Here is a 6,678-nt window from a genome sequence, read left to right as displayed (position 1 = left end):
ATGCATATACCCATTCCTACTCCCCTCCTCCTATGCATATACATATAAACATACGCATACATGCATATACCCGTTCTTTTCTGTCTTAGTGCATCACTCATATAAGATGGGACAGTTCCAGACCTGCAGAAGGGACAGCTCTTAGAGGTGCTAAAGGGGTATGACCCGTGTAGCCACTGAGGTGTCCTGCCTCTCTTTCTCCCCCTCTGACACCTCCCCAGGCTGGTTTTAGACACCCACTTTTCCTTGCACCAGCACTGAATAAAGACTGTGTGGGCACCTGTAATTCCAACACTGGGAAACAGAGGCAAGGTGATAAGGAGTTCTAGGTGATCCTTAGCCACTCAGTGATATGGTTAAGGATATCACATATCCCAGGCCAGCGAGGGCTACATGAGAGCTTGCTTAGAAAAAAAAGAAGGACCGGGGAGAATGTTCTTCCCAACTGTCAAAACACTTGCTTCATGAGTGTGAAGGCCTGAGTGTGAATCTCCAGAACCCACGCAGAAGCTGGGCACAGCGGCACACCTGGAACCCCACTGATGAGAAGGCAGGCAGAGAGAACCAGATAGCCAGAAGGCTGCAGGCCAGTTGGCCTGCCAAGTATGATAAAATACCAGGCCAATAAGAGAACCATCCCAAGCAAAAGTAGATTACACCTGAGCTTGTTCTCTGGCCTCCACTTATGTGCATGTGTGCCCTCTCATACAGGTACCCTCCACATGAATGCACACACACACACACACACACACACACACGAGAGAGAGACAGAGAGAGACAAAGAGAGGTAGAGATAAAAAGACATACAGAGAGAGACAGAGAAGCAGAGAGAGAGACTTAGAGAGGGAGAGAGAGAGAGAGAGGGAGAGAGAGAGAGGGAGAGATAGAAAGACATACAGAGAGAGACAGAGAGAGACAGAGAGAGACTGAGAAGGCAGAGATAGAGACAGGAAAAAAACACACACACAGAGGGAGAGAGAAAGACAGAGAGACAGATAGACAGAGACACAGATAGAGATAGAATGACATACACAGAGAAAGAGAGATAGACTGAGAGAAGCAGAGATAGAAACAGAAAGACACAGAGAGAGACAGAGACAGAGAGACAGAGAGAGAAAAAGACATACACACAGAGATAGACTGAGACGGCAGAGATAGAGACAGAAAGACACAGAGAGAGACAGAGACAGAGAGACAGAGAGAGAAAAAGACATACACACAGAGATAGACTGAGATGGCAGAGATAGAGACAGACACAGAGAGAGACAGAGACAGAGAGACAGAGAAAGATAGAGAGAAAGACATATACAGAGATATATAGAGAGAGACTGAGAAGGCAGAGACAGAGACAGAGACAGAATGATGTACACAGAGAGAGATTGAGAGAGACATAGATAGAGACAGAAAGATAGACATACACACAGAGAGAGAAAGCAGAGATAGAGAGAGACAGAGAGCGACCGAGCAATTTCCTCTTTTTTCCTGCTGGCTCCAGATTGTCTAGAGACTGAGTGCTCCCTGCCCACCCATTGTCCTTTGGAGCCTCCCTGTACCAGGGCAAGGCTGTGGGCTAACTTCACAGGCCAGGTCTCCTTCTCCTGAACCAGGGACAGAGTTATTTGTACAGACAAGAATCAGTTCTCTCCCAGCCCTTACAAGAGGAGAGTTTCTGTTTGAATTAGTATTTTCCCTGTTGTTCCCGGGTTCCATGGCAAAGAGTCACGGGCACTTCCATTACCTCCAAACACACAGGGTCTATGAAGGAGCTTCTTGTGAGGCTAGGCCTCCCTGGACCTTGGAATCAGCAGCCTGCTGTTCAGGTTTAGGCCGCTGAACAGCAGTTGATCTGGAGGAGGTGGTCCTTGGGAGAATTCATGGAGAAAAATCCACCCTTAATCATGCTATTTATAATTCCTTCATATGCTTCGAGAAGGTTTCAGGACAATGAGAAACTCAGCCCATCCTCCCCAGGGAGGTCCTTGCTTTATAAGATCACTTGTCTTTGTGTTTTGAAGTCCATGGATTTGTATGGCATTATAACTGACTGAGGGACCTTGGCAGCATTACAGAGGAGCTCAGAACTCTGGTTTACCTGCCAGGCAGTCTTCGGGCTGTCTGCAGTACCATCAGGACTGGGGACTCTGTCTCCCTTTCCTGTTGAAAGAAGTGGCTGTCCTGACCCCACCTGGCCTTTCCTACAGTCCTAGTGATGAGCTGGAGCCCACGCTGTGGGGTCCTTATCCCCCCCAACCCCACTGCCGACACCATAATTTCTTCTTTATCTAAGGCAAACCGCAGCCTCCTTCCCTCACAGGTGTTACCCTGTCTCTGCCAACTACCCTCCTCCTTTGTTCTGACGTATTCATGGGCCACGGGTTGTGGCTTATTTGGAGACTCTGGATCTCCTCAGGTGAGGGCCCTCAGCTTTGTTTACACATAACCCACCTTTGAGGTGACTTCCTGTTTGCGCCATGGGTTATGGCTCCCGTACTCTACTCTCCGTAGATAGCTGCCATAGCTGTGTGCTGGTGGCGTCATGGTGAACATAGCTGGTTTTCATTTTACCACAGATCCCCAGCTCAGGTCACATTTCTGCCAGACGGTGTGTTCAGGTGTAGCAGAAATGAATCCGCTCGGCGGATCACAGTGAGCGCTCCTTCCTCCCCGCCCTCCCCACCGCTGTGATCAGTACAGGGTTCAAGGTGTCGAGAGTGATGCATGGGGCATTGGGTTCAGTCCCAAGCGGGCTAGAGTCCAGCATGAGCTCATCTTGTGGAACGTAAAGCAGGCGCCTGGCTTCCACGACCTCAGCCGCTGCCTGGATGCAGGAGCCTCTGGCAGCCGCTCACAGCTGATTCATTGGGCCAGCAGGCAGCTCAAATCCCCGAGCTGCTGTCACATGGAGCCGTAAAGGCGCATCTCTCCTTGTCTATACTTTGCATAAATAAGGGAAAAATCCTCCCATCTTCCTTTGGGACCAAACAGTCGCAGGGACCGCTGTCAGGGACTTGGGAGGTAATGTCTGAAAGTGGGGAAGGCTCTTTGGGGGAACATTTTCCTTTTACCTGAGGAGCTCTGGCCATGGTAAAGAGGGTCTGAGATGCCATGCTAGCCAGGGGTGAGGCTCTGTACATCTGATGTAAAAGGTGCCAGAGAGTACCACATCACAATCTGGTGGTCCCCTTCTTAAGGTCGATGGGGGGGTCTCACTACGGGGACAAGGGAAGACTATGTCTTCCCTGAAGGGCAGGTTAGCAGGCTCCTCCCCCTTTGGGTTCCCTGGCATAGCGCCAGTGCTCGGTGCTTGCAGGCTGACATCCCCAGTGGGCAAGGTTACATCAAGGGGAACATCCAGCTGCTTGCAGGTGCTGCAGGCTGCTGTTGTGTGCTGCTAGCAATCAGGGAAGCTTGGAACAGCAGAAATAAGTAGACCCTGGGGCCACCTTTGATCAGGGGTGTGCTGGGAAACCCCACACAGCTTCTGTAGGCCTCTGGAAGGCTGGATTGTGAGGAGGCATCCTCAAGGGGGCAGGAGCCTGTCACACAACCGCTGATGCTAATGCTAGAGGCACCTGTTTCTAGGGCCAGTGTCAGATGCAACACCAGCGGCAAGGGCAAGAGTAGGGCACACCTGGCACCTGCCTGAATCTTCCCAAGTGGCTGAGGCAGCGGTACCCATTTTTTCCCCGTTGTAGCACTTTCTATGCCAGCTGTCAATGCTTGGAGGAGCTCTGTGAGCAGGGACAGGAAGTGAGAGCCTGTGGTGCCCTCTGGCCCTGACTGGGGCAGATCTGTGTCAGGGACAAGGTGATCACCATCATAGGGAGTTATCTGGCCCTTAGGGATTTGGCTAGAGGGCACCAGGCGCTTCTGAGTGTCCACTCTGTGCCACAGTATCTTCAGATATGCCTCTGTCCTACGTTTTGCCACAGCCCTGTACAGTGGACAGCCTGTAGCAGGAATAATCAGTCTTCATAAGTAATGCCAAACTTCAGTGCTGGGGATGTGGCTCAGTTAGGAGAATGCTTGACTAGGATGCATAAAGTTCTAGGTTTGGTCCCCACTACTGCATAAGCCCAGTGTGGTGCTACATGCCTATAATCTCAGCACTTGAGAGATGGAGGCAGGAGGTTTAGGAGTTCAAGGCCAGCCTGGACTGTGAGACTTTGTCTAAAAACAACCAAGGCAAACCAAACCAAGCTATACAAAAAATGTGGTCTGGAAGATAGCTCAGTCAATAAATCGCTTACTTTGCAAGCAGGAAGACCAATTTTGATTCTCAGAATCCATGTAAAAAGTTGGGTACATTGGTATATACATGTAAGGCCAGCTACATGGGTACGTGCCGGAAGTGGAGCCAGGTGGATTCCATGGGGTTGCTGGTGGCCAATCTAGTTCACTTGGTGAGCTACAGATTCAGTAGAAGATTCTGTCTTTCAAAAAATAAAAATAAAAATCAACAACAACACAAACCAAAAACCGAACCCCCAAAAGTGAATGACTCCTGAGAATAATGTCAAAAAGGCTTTTCTAATCTCCATATGCATGTTCGAACACATGCATCATCATACACAAGTGCACCACAGGACATGCACACGAGTTCCCACATACACACACATACACACACGCACACAGACGTACACACACACACACACACACACACACACACACACACTGAGCTCCGGACTGGCATCTCCACTCTTGGTCACCCACCTAATAGAAGTCACACGGGTCCCAGAGGAAAAGAAGAGGATGCCTCAAACCAGGGCTGACCCAGTATCTCTCTCCACTCACCCATTCACTTTCTGTGTATTTGAGTGTATTCAAGTTTAGTGTGTCTACCTAGGTGGACTCATGGAGTCTAACATCCAAATTCAACCATACTAATCCTCCAGGGCGGACAAAGTGACTGACAAGATTCCTGCCAAGGAACTGCCAACAATCCTGGCGAGCCAAAGCGAGAAGTGGCCGGCTGATGACACCCAAGCATGCTCATCACCACTGTGTCCCAGCTGTGAGAAGGGTACAGGATAGCAGACATTATACAACCATATGAGGGCTGGCGAAATGGCTCAGCAGAAAAGGCGCTTGCCTACCAAACCCTAGGCGACCTGAGTTCAATCCCCCAGACCCACATGGTGAAAGGAGAGAATTCAATTCCCTAAAAGTTGACCTCTGACACACACAAACACACACACACACACACACACACACACACACTTACGTAAAAACCATTTTAAAAGTATTCCTCCTCCCATCCTTCCTAGTACAACCTCAGCCATGGTGCCTTGAGATATTCATCAACAACAACATAAAACTCTCATGGTTCAGCAGACATTTAAAAACAGCCTTCAGAACATGAAGACAAACCCCTGTAGTTTTTTTCCCTGACGATGTTTAGAGCTGTGTGCTTCTCAGCCCAGTACTTTTGATATTTCCCTAAGCAATGATAAATATTTGGAAAGCACTTGTAAAGTTTCTTACATAATAGCATAAGACAAAAAAGAAAAAAAGAAAGAAAGGAAAAAAAAAAACACCACCTAGCACCAGGCAAACAATTTTTCTTTCTACTGCAGTAAAAATGGCAGAAACAATGAACAGTAAATGATCTGTCGACAAACCGAAAGGCATATCTTTGTCAGCAAATACTTCTGAAAGATATGGGGGTGTGGGGGGGAAGCACTGTCGTTGATTGGAAGGAACGAGTATTAGAGAAAATTACCCAGTGTGGGAGGTTTGCTATACAGTTGACTGAGAGTACAGATGTTTCTCAGCTTAAGGTATCTGCTGGATTCCTTCCCAATCACGAAATGCACAAACCACTTTTTTTTTGGTGTGTGAACCACTAAAGGCAAGATACAGCAGAGAAGATATACTGCCCGCAGTAAATGCCATTGTTGAATAAAAGCAGTGGCCTATGGGGAACACGGTAGAAGTTACACTGATGGAAGAACCAGATGGAAAAGATTTTTAAAAAGGATTCTGGGTAACAGTCAGGGCTCAGTGGCTTCAAAAGTTACCCACCCCACCCTTCAGTCTACAGTTACACTAGCATCGCGGGCTGAAGCGATGGCACACATCGGTGTGGGAAGTGTGGAGGGCGTTTAGTCCCACTAGAATCTCTGTGACGCTTGATACTGCAATTGGGTGTGGTTTCAAAAGCTTTCTAGACTGGAGAGAATGAGTCAGGAGTAGTAATGACAAAGTCCTAGAAACAAAGTGTCCTGAGGCTTCCCCACCCCTTCCCTGCCATATCGCTGCTCCAGCTGACAAGGTCTTACTGCGCTGCCCCAGCTAACCTGAAACTCCTGAAGTCCTACCTCAGCCTCCTGGATAGCTGAAACCACTACTTCCCTCCTCCCTCTCTCCCTCTCCCTCTCCCTGTCCCTCTCCCTGTCCCTGTCCCTGTCCCTGTCCCTCTCCCTCTCCCCCTCCCCTCCCTCTCCCTCCCCCTCTCCATCCCCCTCCCCCTCCCTCTCCTTCTCTCTCCCTCTCCCTCTCCCTCTCCCTGTCCCTCTCCCTGTCCCTCTCCCTCTCCCCCTCCCCTCCTTCTCCCTCCCCCTCTCCCTCCCCCTCCCCCTCCCTCTCCTTCTCTCTCCCTCTCCCTCTCCCCCTCCCTCTCCTTCTCTCTCCCTCTCCCTCCCCCTCCCCCTCCCTCTCCTTCTCTCTCCCTCTCCC

This window comes from Grammomys surdaster, unplaced genomic scaffold (assembly GCF_004785775.1).
Source record: "Grammomys surdaster isolate TR1022 unplaced genomic scaffold, NIH_TR_1.0 125846, whole genome shotgun sequence".
NCBI classification, from domain to species: Eukaryota; Metazoa; Chordata; class Mammalia; order Rodentia; family Muridae; genus Grammomys; species Grammomys surdaster.
The sequence above is the reverse complement of the archived record's forward strand: the minus strand, read 5'-3'. Positions refer to the sequence as shown.